The sequence below is a fragment of the Heloderma suspectum genome, chromosome 4, assembly GCF_057233095.1.
Source record: "Heloderma suspectum isolate Gila_16-S chromosome 4, 16-S_ref, whole genome shotgun sequence".
Lineage (NCBI taxonomy): Eukaryota > Metazoa > Chordata > Lepidosauria > Squamata > Helodermatidae > Heloderma > Heloderma suspectum.
In genome coordinates, this window is record NC_139461.1 from 51582155 (window position 1) to 51596793 (window position 14639).

Consider the following 14639-nt stretch of genomic DNA (forward strand, 5'->3'; position numbering starts at 1 on the left):
TCTTCTTGCACTCCACTGCCTTCCCAGTGTCTGAAGCCAATATTCTTTAGTCACTGAAGTATTACTTTTGCTAGGCACAAGACAATGTCAGGATATTGTACTTGCATACAAGAAAGAGCGATTCAGAGGAATCCCACAATGTTTTACAGGCTTCGTGGGATTCACTGACTTCAGGTGGCCCCATGCTTCATCCAAAGAGAAATATAGTAATAATCAATTGCAATGACAGCATAGCGAGCAGATTCAAAAGAGAACTGTAATGCTGCAACCAACAGGATTGGGACTGGGTTAACCCAACCATGAAATTCAGGTTTAACTAAAAACATCTAGGGCTGCTTCTCATGTTGTACAATTCCTACGCCATGGCCAATTCTGTGTAAGATTAACAGGAAACCCATGCGTAGATTTAATTTACAGTCAGGGCCAGAAATATCGGAACAAGGATAACTGTTTTGACAGTTGGCTTCCATACACCACCACATTGAAGTTGAAAGGAAACACACCCAGATGGGAGCGAAGTCAGGACTTTCATCTGTAATTCAAGGGGCTTGACAAAAGTGGGGCACTAACCATTCACGAAGGACAGCCAGTGGCATACACACACACACACCCATCGTTGGCGGCTCATAAGTAATGGAACGAATGGCTGACAAGCAGCTGCATGGCCAGGGGTGGCCTGTTTCCATGGTCATTGGTTTCCCATGACCAGTCAAGCAGAGAAAAGGCCTGGCAGTGGTTCTGAGTGTTACCTTTGCATTTGGTAGAGGTTCACTGGGATTCCCAACATGAGGTCCAAAGAGGTGACCATGCGAGGTGAAGGAGGCCATCACTAGGCTGAGGAAACAAAATAAACCCATCAGAGAGATAGCAAAAACAGTGGGAGTGGCCAACACAACAGTTTGGAACATCCTGAAAAAGAAGGAATTAACTGGAAAGCTCAGCAACAGCAAAAGGCCTGGCAGACCACGGAAGACAACTAAAGTGGATGACCGCAGATACTGCTCATGGGGAAGAGGAACCCTTTCACGACATCTAGCCAGGTCAAGAACGCTCTTGAGGAGGTAGGCATGTCATTGTCAACATCTACAGTCAAGAGACAGCTTTATGAATGTAAATACAGAGGCCTCACAACAAGGTGCAAACCAATGGTAACGCTCAAGGACAGGCCAGATTAGCCTTCACCAGCAAACACCTAAAAAAGTCTGCCCAGTTCTGGAATAAGATTCTTTGGACTGATGAAACCAAGGTTAACTTGTACCAGGATGATGGGAAGAGAAAAGTGTGGAGAAGGAAAGGAACAGCTCATAATCCAAAGCATACCACATCATCTGTCAAACATGGTGGAGGCAGTGTTACAGCATGGGCATGTATGGCTGCCAAGGGAACCGGGTCACTGGTGTTTATTGATGACCTGACTGCTGATAAAAGCAGCAGGATGAATTCTGAAGTGTATAGGGCTATACTTTCTCCTCAGATTCAGCAGAATGCTGCCAAACTCATAGGACGCCGCTTCATATTGCAGATGGATAATGACCCCAAACATACAGCAAAAGCTACCCAAGAGTTCCTCAAGGCAAAGAAGTGGGATGTTTTGCAATGGCCGAGTCAATCACCTGATCTCCACCCAATAGAGCATGCTTTTAACTTACTAAAGGCAAGACTGAAGGCAGAAAGACCCACAAACAAGCAGCAGCTGAAGGCAGCTGCAGTAAAGGCCTGGCAAAGCACCTCGAGGGAGGGAACTCAGCATTTGGTCATGTCCATGGGTTCCAGACTTCAGGCAGTCATTGACTGCAAGGGATTTTCATCCTACTGGGGAAGAGCAGAGGGAATTTCCAAGTAGTGCCAGAAAGAGTAAAGCGGCTGGGCCAAAGCCGAAAGGGCACTCAGCTGTGGATGTGTCTGGTGGTGAAAAGAAAGTCCGATGCTGTAAAGAACAATATTGTTTAGGAACCTGGAATGTAAGATCAATGAATCAAGATAAGCTGAAGGTGGTCAAACATGAGATGGCAAGATTGAACATCGACATCTTGGGAATCAGAGAACTAAAATGGACAAGCATGGGCGAATTTAATTCAGGTGACCATTATATCTACTACTGGGGGAAGAATCCCTTAGAAGAAAGGGAGTAGCACTCATAGTCAACAAAAGGGTGGGAAAAGTAGTACTGGGGTACAATCTCAAAAACGACAGAATTATCTCAGTACGAATCCAAGGCAAACCATTCAACATCACAGTAATTCAAGTCTATGCCCCAACCACTGATGCTGAAGAAGCTGAGGTTGATCGGTTCTATGAAGACCTACAACACCTTCTAGAACTAACACCAAAAAAAGATGTCCTCTTCATCATAGGGGATTGGAATGCTAAAGTAGGAAGTCAAGAAATCACCAGGATAACAGGCAAGCATGGCCTTGGTATACAAAATGAAGCAGGACAAAGGCTAATACAGTTTTGCCAAGAGAACACACTGATCATAGCAAACACTCTTTTCCAACAGCACAAGAGGCGACTCTACACATGGACATCACCAGATGGTCAATATCGAAATCAGATTGATTATGTCCTTTGCAGCCAAAGATGGAGAAGCTCTATACAGTCAGTCAAAACAAGACCTGGAGCTGACTGTGGCTCAGATCATGAGCTTCTTATTGCAAAATTTTGGCTTAAATTGAAGAACATAGGGAAAACCACTAAACCATTCAGGTATGACCTAAATCATATCCCTTATGAATATACAGTGGAGGTGAGGAATAGATTTAAGGGATTAGACCTGATAGACGGAGTGCCTGAGGAACTATGGACAGAGGTCCGTAACATTGTTCAGGAGGCAGCAACTCAATCCATCCCAAAGAGAAAGAAATGCAAGAAAGCCAAGTGGCTGTCTGATGAGGCTTTACAAGTAGCTGAGGAAAGAAGGGAAGCGAAAAGCAAGGGAGAAAGGGAACGATATACCCAACTGAATGCAGATTTCCAGAGAATAGCAAGGAAAGACAAGAAGGCCTTCTTAAATGAACAATGCAAAGAAATCGAAGAAAACAATAGAATGGGAAAGACTAGAGATCTCTTCAAAAAAATAGGAGATATCAAGGGAACGTTTTGTGCAAAGACAGGCATGATAAAGGACAAAGAAAGCAGGGACCTAATAGAAGCAGATGAGATGACGAAGAAGTGGAAAGAATACACAGAACAACTATACAGGAAAGATCTGAATGTCCCTGATAGCCATGATAGTGCAGTCACTGAACTTGAGCCAGACATCCTAGAGAGTGAAGTCATGTGGGCCTTAGGAAGCATTACTAACAACAAAGCTAGGGGAGATGACAGTATTCCAGCTGAGCTATTTAAGATACTAAAAGATGATGCCGTTAAAGTGCTGCACTCAATATGCCAACAAATTTGGAACACTCAACAATGGCCACAAGAAAAGGTATGTAAGGTCCAAAGGTTACATTCCAATTCCAAAGAAGGGCAATGCCAAAGAGTGTTCAAACTACCATACAATTGCACTTATTTTACATGCCAGCAAGGTGATGCTCAAAATCCTACAAGCTAGGCTTCAGCAGCATGTGAACCGAGAACTACCGGAAGTACAAGCTGAGTTCCGAAGAGGCAGAGGAACTAGAGATCAAATCGCCAACATTCGCTGCATCATGGAGAAAGCAAGAGAATTCCAGAAAAATGTCTATTTCTGCTTCATTGACTACGCGAAAGCCTTTGATTGTGTGGATCACAACAAACTGTGGCAAATTCTTAAAGAGATGGGAGTACCAGACCACCTTACCTGTCTCCTGAGAAACCTGTACGAGGGTCAAGAAGCAACAGTAAGAACCGGACATGGAACAACCGATTGGTTCCAAATTGGGAAAGGAGTACGACAAGGTTGCATATTGTCACCCTGCTTATTTAATTTATATGCAGAGTACATCATGAGAAATGCCGGGTTGGATGAATCACAGGTCGGAATTAAGATTGCCGGGAGAATCATCAACATCCTCAGATACGCAGACGATACCACCCTAATGGCAGAAAGCGAAGAGGAACTAAAGAGCCTCTTGTTGAGGGTGAAAGTAGAGAGTGCAAAAGCTGGTTTGAAACTCAACATTAAAAAAACTAAAATCATGGCATCTGGCCCCATCACTTCCTGGCATATAGAAGGGGAAGAAATGGAAGCACTGACAGATTTTATTTTCTTGGGCTCCAAGATCACCGCAGACGGTGACTGTAGCCATGAAATTAAAAGACGCTTGCTCCTTGGGAGGAAAGCTATGGCAAACCTAGACAGTATAGTAAGAAGCAGAGACATCACCTTGCCGACAAAGGTTCATATAATCAAAGCTATGGTTTTCCCAGTAGCTATGTATGGCTGTGAGAGCTGGACTATAAGGAAGGCTGAGCACCGAAGAATTGATGCTTTCGAACTGTGGTGCGGGAGAAGACGCTTACAAGTCCCCTGGACTGCAAGGAGGTCAAATCAGTCCATCCTAAAGGAAATCAACCCTGACTGCTTATTGGAAGGACAGATACTGAAGCTGAAGCTCAAATATTGTGGCCACCTAATGCGAAGAGAAAACTCTCTGGAAAAGACCTGATGCTGGGAAAGATTGAAGGCAAAAGGAGAAGGGGACGGTAGAGGATGAGATGGCTAGATAGCATCACCGATGCAATGAATATGGACTTGAGCACACTCCGGGAGAGAGCGCAGGACAGGAAGGCCTGGCGTGCTATGGTCCATGGGGTCACGAAGAGTCGGACATGACTAAACAACAATTAAAGGTGATCCTTAAGTTTGAAATGATATTGGTTTGTTCCATTACTTATGAGCCACCAACGATGGGGATGTGTGTATGCCACTGGCTGTCCTTCCTGAATGGTTAGTGCCCCACTTTTGTCAACCCCCTTGAATTACAGCTAACAGTCCTGACTTCGCTCCCATCTTGGTGTGTTTCCTTTCAACTTCAGTGTACAGAGGCCAACTGCCAAAACAGTTATCCTTGTTTCTGGCCCTGACTGTATATCATACAAACATGTTATACTTTTTTGGACCATTATTCTAGTTGCCTGCTCTAGCTGGCAGTAGTCTTCCAGAGGCTCAGGCAGAGAGAGGTGTGAATGGCCCTGCTGTCCAAAATCTTTTAACTGGAGATACCAAGTTTTGAACATTGGAGCTTATACATGCAAAGCTTCACTGAGTTATGCTCCCTGCCCATGTCAATCCTACATGAAGTATTTTTGCTGCTGAGTACACAACATACTGGAGTCAGGCAGAGGAATATAGGAAGCTGCCTTACATATCGAGTAAGACCACTGGTCCATCTGGCTCAGTGCTATCTACATACACTGACTAACAGCAGATTTCAGGCCAAGGGGAGCGGCTTGGGAAGTGAGGTGGATGGGACCTGCAGAGGTTGCCAAGCCTCCACGGGCCAGATGGGGAATCTCCACTGGCTGGATCAGACCTGCAGGCTGGAGGTTCCCCACCACTGGTTTACAGAGAGGGGTCTTTCTCTGCCCTACCTGGAGAGTTCAGGAATTGAGCTTGGGACCTTTTGATGGAAAACTGGGCTACACTTCCTTGGATTACACTGACTAAACATCTGAAACAGACCCCATAACTAGAAGATTAAAGTCGAGGTTATTTTGAGCCTCAGAGACTTGGAGGGGGGAAACCCTTAGAAATACAAGAAGATACAAATTGGCAGAAAAATACATATCCTGATTATAATTTAGCTTTTTCATACTAGCGGGGCATGCAGCCTGATCCTGTGCATGTTTACTCCCAGTGACTTCAATGGGGCTTTGTTGTTGTTGTTCAGTCGTTCAGTCGTGTCCGACTCTTCGTGACCCCATGGACAATAGCACGCCAGGCCTTCCTGTCCTGAGCACTCTCCCGGAGTGTGCTCAGGTTCATATTCATTGCATCGGTGATGCTATCTAGCCATCTCATCCTCTGCCGTCCCCTTCTCCTTTTGCCTTCAGTCTTTCCCAGCATCAGGGTCTTTTCCAGAGAGTTTTCTCTTCGCATTAGGTGGCCAAAATATTGGAGCTTCAGCTTCAGTATCTGTCCTTCCAATGAGCACTCAGGGTTGATTTCCTTTAGGATTGACTGATTGGACCTCCTTGCAGTCCAGGGGACTCGTAAGAGTCTTCTCCAGCACCACAGTTCGAAAGCATCAATTCTTCGGTGCTCAGCCTTCCTTATAGTCCAGCTCTCACAGCCATACATTACTACTGGGAAAACCATAGCTTTGATTAGATGAACCTTTGTTGGCAAGGTGATGTCTCTGCTTCTTACTATGCTGTCTAGGTTTGCCATAGCTTTCCTCCCAAGGAGCAAGCGTCTTTTAATTTCATGGCTACAGTCACCGTCTCCAGTGATCTTGGAGCCCAAGAAAGTAAAATCTGTCACTGCTTCGATTTCTTCCCCTTCTATATGCCAGGAAGTGATGGGGCCAGATGCCATGATCTTAGTTTTTTTAATGTTGAGTTTCAAACCAGCTTTTGCACTCTCCTCTTTCACCCTCAACAAGAGGCTCTTGAGATCCTCTTCACTTTCTGCCATTAGGGTGGTATCGTCTGCATATCGGAGGTTGTTGATAATTCTCCCAGCAATCTTAATACCGACCTCTGATTCATCCAACCCGGCATTTCTCATGATGTACTCTGCATATAAGTTAAATAAGCAGGGTGACAATATGCAGCCTTGTCGTACTCCTTTCCCAATTTTGAACCACGCGGTTGTTCCATGTCCGGTTCTTACTGTAGCTTCTTGACCCTCGTACAGGTTTCTCAGGAGACAGGTAAGGTGGTCTGGTACTCCCATCACTTTAAGAATTTGCCACAGTTTGTTGTGATCCACACAATCAAAGGCTTTCGCGTAGTCAATGAAGCAGAAATAGACATTTTTCTGGAATTCTCTTGCTTTCTCCATGATGCAGCGAATGTTGGCGATTTGATCTCTAGTTCCTCTGCCTCTTCGAAACCCAGCTTGTACTTCCGGTAGTTCTCGGTTCGCATACTGCTGAAGCCTAGCTTGTAGGATTTTGAGCATCACCTTGCTGGCATGTGAAATGAGCGCAATTGTGCGGTAGTTTGAACACTCTTTGGCGTTGCCCTTCTTTGGAATTGGAATGTAAACTGACCTTTTCCAGTCTTGCGGCCATTGCTGAGTGTTTCAAATTTGTTGGCATATTGAATGCAGCACTTTAACAGCATCATCTTTTAGGATTTTAAATAGCTCAGCTGGAATACTGTCATCTCCCCTAGCTTTGTTGTTACTAATGCTTCCTAAGGCCCACTTGACTTCACTCTCGAGGATGTCTGGCTCAAGTTCAGTGACCGCACTATCATGGCTATCAAGGACATTACTATCATGGCTATCAAGGACATTAAGATCTTTCCTGTATAGTTCTTCTGTGTATTCTTTCCACCTCTTCTTAATCTCATCTACTTCTGTGAGGTCCCTGCCTTCTTTGTCCTTTATGATGCCCATCTTTGCACAAAACGTTCCCTTGAGATCTCCAATTTTCTTGAAGAGATCTCTAGTCTTTCCCATTCTGTTGTTTTCCTCGATTTCCTTGCATTGTTCATTTAAGAAGGCCTTCTTGTCTCTCCTTGCTATTCTCTGGAACTCTGCATTCAGTTGGATATATCTTCCCCTTTCTCCCTTGCTTTTCGCTTCCCTTCTTTCCTCAGCTACTTGTAAAGCCTCATCAGACAGCCACTTGGCTTTCTTGCATTTCTTTTTCTTTGGGATGGATTTCGTTGCTGCCTCCTGAACAATGTTACGGACCTCCGTCCATAGTTCCTCAGGCACTCTGTCTATCAGGTCTAATCCCTGAAATCTATTCCTCCTCCACTGTATATTCATAAGGGATATGATTGAGGTCATACCTGAATGGGTTAGTGGTTTTCCCTACGTTCTTCAATTTAAGCCGAAATTTTGCAAGAAGCAGCTCATGATCTGAGCCACAGTCAGCTCCAGGTCTTGTTTTGACTGACTGTATGGAGCTTCTCCATCTTTGGCTGCAAAGGACATAATCAATCTGATTTCGATACTGACCATCTGGTGATGTCCATGTGTAGAGTCGTCTCTTGTGCTGTTGGAAAAGAGTGTTTGCTATGATCAGCGTGTTCTCTTGGCAAAACTCTATTAGCTTTTGTCCTGCTTCATTTTGTACACCAAGGCCATGCCTGCCTGTTATCCTGGTGATTTCTTGACTTCCTACTTTAGCATTCCAGTCCCCTATGATGAAGAGGACATCTTTTTTTGGTGTTAGTTCTAGAAGGTGTTGGATCAATCAATGATCAATGGGGCTTACTCATGAGTAAATAGGACTACTAAATTCACTAGGGCTTATTCCTAAGTGTGCACAGGAGTACAGCCTTAATCTGAATAAGAGCTCAGAAGGATTCAGTTTTAGAACTTTTTTGGACTGCCAGATTTCAGCTTTAGAACATGTGGCATAATAATAAAGAATCACTTTTGGCTAAGATCACGTGTAATCAAGAAGAGTATCTTTGCTGTTATGCCTCTAGGATTTTAGAAGGTAGGACTTCCATGTCAGAAGGTGTAGCTTCCAGAAAGGATTGATATTTAACACTTCACATCTCCTTTCAATGTGATGAAACTGTCCAGCTTTTCATTGCAGTGCAAGGAGACAAAGGAAAGGCTTTCCTATTTTTTCTTGATTTCTACAGTTTTACTGACTTTGACTTTCCCCCCCTTAACAAAATGGGCCAGCAGTCAACTTCAATAAATTGACACTCCCCTCCTCCTGTCCTTCCTTTTCTCCTCCCCAACAATCCAAATTGCAACAAAAAAGAAAAACATAAAAGAAAACGATAGAAGGAAAGATGATGGGGATAGCTCAGGGAAGCAGGGAAAACACAGAGGTGAAAGAAGGGATCACCATGGTAAGTGATGCACTATTTAGAAGCCTGCTATCAAAACAGTTTGACAAGGGGACTCCAAATATAATTACTGGTATCTAGGGAACTCCAAGAGCTCTATGTTATTTCCTTGGCACTGTTTTTGTTTCCTTGTTTTTCACAATGCTGAGAGCATATGCTGATTTCTAGTCTGGTAACTGCACACACCAACATCCTAGGCCTCGAAGGTAGCCAATACACATATGTCCTCTATGAAGTATAGCTGGTTTAAGGCCCTTTTGGTAGGGCCTAAAACCAGCACAAAGGAGACCACCTATCTTTGCACCACCCCATGCCAACTACACTCATCTTCCCAGACCCTACTTTGCTTGCTGTCTCTGCTCAGAGTTAGAACTCATGTGACTAGACGGAGGATACACAGTTCTCCCCACCATCATCTGTGAGCTTTTTGGAGAAGGTATAAAGCCCTTTGGTTTCACTTTTGAAATGGATAGGGATGCTGGAGAAATTTGAGATGGACTAAGATGAGCTTGGATTTCTGAGAATCTGACCTGCGGAATCTGCTGCAGAGTGACCCCCTTAGGCCGCACGGCGTCCATGGATTTTCGGATGATTTTTTTTACTTTCCCAAAATTTATGCATATAAATTTGTAGGAAAATACACAAGTGACTGCTGAGGAAACGTTGAATGGAATGGGGGACAATACGCTAAATATTACGTAATAAGGTAAATTATGGTAAAAAAACTTGCGTAATTATTTGCATATTTTTTCTGCATGATGAAAAAAAATATTTGCATCCGTCTGTGGGTGGATGATGGAACAAAAGGCACCCGACAATCCGCGAAACACAGACGGAGTGGATTTTACACAGTTCGTATATCCCTAGGTATGGAAGCCGCATACAGCCTTGGAATGGCTGCTAACAGATGCTGTAAAGAAAGAAAAGGCATGCAGAGAGGAATGCTAATGTCAGAACAAAACAATGAATTTCCTCCTCTTTCATTCTGCCTTGGTGCTGGCATAAACATTTAGACATGCCTAGAGGGCAAGACTCATAGCTGCAGCAATTCTCATGCAATGCTCTAAATAAGATAAGATGATAAGAATAAGAAGTGCAGATAAGAAGATCCCAGGGGCTGCATTGACCCATGGGGAAAGAGAGGTGGGTAGATTCTCAAGCACAAAAAAGGGTGTATACTCACCTCACAGCATTGGTACAACTACTTTGGAAGATAGGTCAAATCCTCTTACCAAAACTGGATCGATCGCAGGTGTACACTTCAAGGGAAAAATTATCAGCATGGTTGACATAGTGGCTGATCTGGACAGATGGGAGGAATTAATGGATTCTCACTGCAGGGGTCACAACAGCAGATGTCTCTGGGAAATTCAGCACAGCTGTCTCGGAAGCACTGCACAAATGGAGAAGAACAGTCAGTCCCCTGCAGTCATCATGTGCCAGGGGTAGGTAACGTGAACTGGAATTTAAATCACTAATCACTTCAGAAAGTGGAAGCGAATGTTCACTTTTGCACAGAATGGACACAATATTGCAGCCTGGCAGACCAAATCCTACCTAGGGCTTTACTACAGCTAAATCAGCATCTCATGTGAGATCAGCACAACCCCGCTTGCTGCTGAGGCCTACATTTAATCCAGTTCCTATATCTTCTTGCACTTGGCTGCACTGGGACTATGGGAAAACAAGGCCTCCTTTGCCACCATCTACAAAGCTGCTTTATATGCCAATTCTCTGTCTTGTAGCACATTTTTAAGAAGAAAAATTGTGGGAGCTTGCTGCTTTTCCCAGGGCTGGTTCAGAGCTTACTTCCAGCACAAGAGCAAGGGTGTGAGGCATGTGTGATCTTGTGCTATACTGCATTGTTCCTTTCTGTTATTTATTTGCAATATTTCTACCCCACCTTTCAACAAAAGTGTTACCAAGCAGTTTACAACTGAAACAATAATTTAAAGCCATGCAACATATAAAGCCCCATGTAGACACAATCTCTGAACGCATGGGGGAACAAAATAAATCTTCACCCACTTCTACAAAAAGACCAAGGAAAGCAAACACACACACAATTCAGGAGAGAACAGAAACTGGAGCAGGCCAAGCGCCTCACTGGCAGATCCTAAAGTGCAAGGGGTCATGGGGCAAAAAAAGGAATAAACTGGCGGTTTTCACAACTGAGCAAACTATTTAAACAGTAGAGCCTCTGAGGATTGGCATTGGGATGAATGATATATAATTTGCTCATGAAGGACAGAAGAAGCTAAGGTTTGGAAAGACCAGTGACAAGGTGCTTCAGGGGGCAGAGAAGTTAAAGGGCAGGTACTAAAAGAAGGTGGGAGAGTGGAGATGTGACTAAAAAACTGGAATGGGAGAGAAAAGTAAGAGGAGAACACAGAGGCCTGAGGTTTCCCAAATGATGTAGAAGCAAACTTTGGTTTGCCACCAAATGTGTGCTCAGAAGGGGTCTGTTGACTGTAAGCAATCATGGCTCCCTGAAGAGCATACCTGTAAGACATTGTAAGATGTGTGTGCATTGATCCATACTTTACATTTAAAGTACATTAGGTATAAACCTACAAAAATAATCGTCTTGTGGTGCCTTAGATACTAAGAAACTTCGTATGGCATAAGCTTTCATAGATGCATGAAGTGTTATGCTGAGTTACCAGTATATATACACATGGTTGGCGGGAAAATGTAAACAGTGAGGTCAGAGGGAAATGCAATGCAGAAAGTACAGACAGTGACAATCACATTATTAACATTCACAAAACTGTTTAACCCCCCTCCAATTAAAAAAATATAAGAAATAAGGGTTTTTTGTCCTTTTTTCTAAGTAATTATTTTCATATTATTGCAATATTTTGAGTTCTAAAGAGTTTTCTGGTTTATGTTTCTGTATGAAGTTCATTACCGTGGGTGTAAAATATCAAGTGTTTAAACTATATGTGCTATGTATTGTATGTTTAGATACTGTAGTGTATGTAGTTCATTACAACGGATGTAAAATATTGGGTGTTTAAGCTATACGCCCTATGTATTGTATGTTTAGATACTGTAGTATCTGTTTAACATGATTTATTACTTTGGATGTTGTCTTTGTAGAGTGTCTAATCCTGTATATCTGAGTGTATAATTTTGTATTGTTTTTACAGAGATTTCTCTCAGTGATGAGTTTCCTGAAAATGCATTGGGAACTATGTATCTATTGTGCAGCAGTGCAAAAGCTGGTCTGAAACTCAACATTAAAAAAACGAAGATCATGGCATCTGGCTGGCCCCATCACTTCCTGGCTTATAGAAAGGGAAGAAATGGAAGCAGTGACAGATTTTATTTTCTTGGGCTCCAAGATCAGTGCAGACAGTGATTGTATCCATCAAATTAAAGGACGCTTGCTCCTTGGGAGGGAAGCTATGCCAAACCTAGACAGCACAGTAAGAAACAGAGACATCACCTTGCCGACAAAGATTCGTATAATCAAAACTATGGTTTTCCCAGTAGCAATGTATGGCTGTGAGAGCTGGACTATAAGGAAGGCTGAGCACCGAAGAACTGATGCCTTCAAACTGTGGTGCTGGAGAAGACTCTTATGAGTCCCCTAGACTGCAAGGAGGTCAAATCAGTCAATCCTAAAGGAAATCAACCCTGAGTGCTCATTGGAAGGACAGATACTGAAGCTGAAGCTCAAATATTTTGGCCACCTAATGCGAAGAGAAAAGTCACTGGAAAAGACCCTGATGCTGGGAAAGATTGAAGGCAAAAGGAGAAGGGGACGGCAGAGGATGAGATGGCTAGATAGCATCACCGATGCAATGAATATGGACTCGAGCACACTCCGGGAGAGAGCGCAGGACAGGAAGGCCTGGCATGCTATGGTCCATGGGGTCACAAAGAGTTGGACACAACTTAAAGACTGAACAACAACAATTTTTTTGTTTGTTTTATTTTTGGAAGAATAAAGCAGTGCAACCCTCCAAATGTGCTCTTGCAGAAAGAAAATGCAGGGTTAAAAAGCCCATGCTTTCCTCATAATGGTTTGTTCTGGGAAGAGAAGGACCAAGAAACCAGGCAGCTGTGGAAGGTAAGGGCTAATGAAAAAGAGAGGCAGTCAGAAAACACCACAGCACCTAGTGGCAAGCTTTGGATGGATGTGTGTGAAATTCAGCTGGGAGGCTACAAAAAGAGACAACCCCTTCTTCAACGTCATGTGGATAGAAGGATCCTATTAAAGCAATATCCAGGGTGCCAACACCTGTAGACCACAGTATCAGCTATCTTATGACTGGCCCAGTAATGCAAACTTAGTTGCAGGTGATAAAACTGGCTCCTAAAACCAACACAAATCCATGCATGGCAATTCAGGCAGACAAGGATTTTTCAAGGTTTCACTCCAATTTAGCTCATACTTCAAGCATTTTCTCTTTGTTTCTTCATTTACTTTTAATTTACCATCTACCACACAAATAAAGACATAGCAATAACACTTTGCACATACTTTCGTGATATAATTCTACACATTAAGTTTGCATATTAAGCTGATCCATCTGCTCATTTTGGAAGGAGGCAGTAAAGGTGTAATAATCCTATTAAGCATGCTTCTGAGTTCCACAGAACTTACTCCCTAAGAAGTAAGCTTAGGATTGTAGTTGTGCAACCTGATCCTATACAAAGTATACATGTTTATTTAGAAATACCATTGTGATTGGCAGGGCTTACCATCAAGGCAGCGTGCATAGGATTGGACTGCTACTGAAATAGCTAAAGAAAAGTTAATCTTACAGAAAAGACAAGAGGTGCACATTAATCTTAGACAAGAGTTGCACATTAAAATTTAAAGCATAAAATAAAAATCACACTATCATTTTCTACAGAGATAGCTCTTAAATAAAATGTCAGTTACTAGTATAATATGCAAACAAACCTTATTTGGCTTGATTAAAAGGTCATGAAGAAGCATGCAAGGTTTCAGGCTCATCAAAACACTGTATCAGGCAGAATGTTAAACAGAACAACAGCGAGGAAGACACTGCTGGACATGATGAAAACTCAGCCTGAAATTTATAACCTTACTCCCTTAGGACAGCCATGTGAAAAAGAGGACAGGGCTCCTGCATAGCTTACACAGTTGTGTAGAAAAAGAACTTTCAGCAGGTGTAGGTTGTCATGCATAGGAGCAAACTGTTAATTAGGATAGGTCATCCTATCAAAAAGATCTGTGGTTGGAAGGACACAGAAGCACGGCTGCTTGTCCATTGAAAAATGCAGAAACCAGCAGTTGTGCCTTCAGCTTTTGTCTGCTAGTAAGTGGTTGACAATCAAGTAATAATACAGCACCATTAAGTTATCACAATAAATGGATATCCATAAATTAAAATGCTGGCATTTAGTCAGATTTTAGCCAGAGATGCTCTGTCAGAATGGTATTGATATTTAGGTGATGATGATACACTTCTTAATTCAGGCACAACACTACAAGGACATTCCAAAACAAGAGGGTATTTGTTGTTAATAAAGTTTGTTTCACATTGACTATATTTAAGGGCGCACTCCTATGGATGTTTAGAAAGAAAAAAGTCCTTCAACTCCCAGCCACCATAGCTTGCTGGGAACTGTGGTACTTCTTTTCTGTCTAAACATGCATAGGATTGCACCCTAAATATCTTCAACTTGGAGCCTACATTAGGATGCAACAATAAAATGGCGGCGGCGGGGGGTGAGAGAAGGAAACA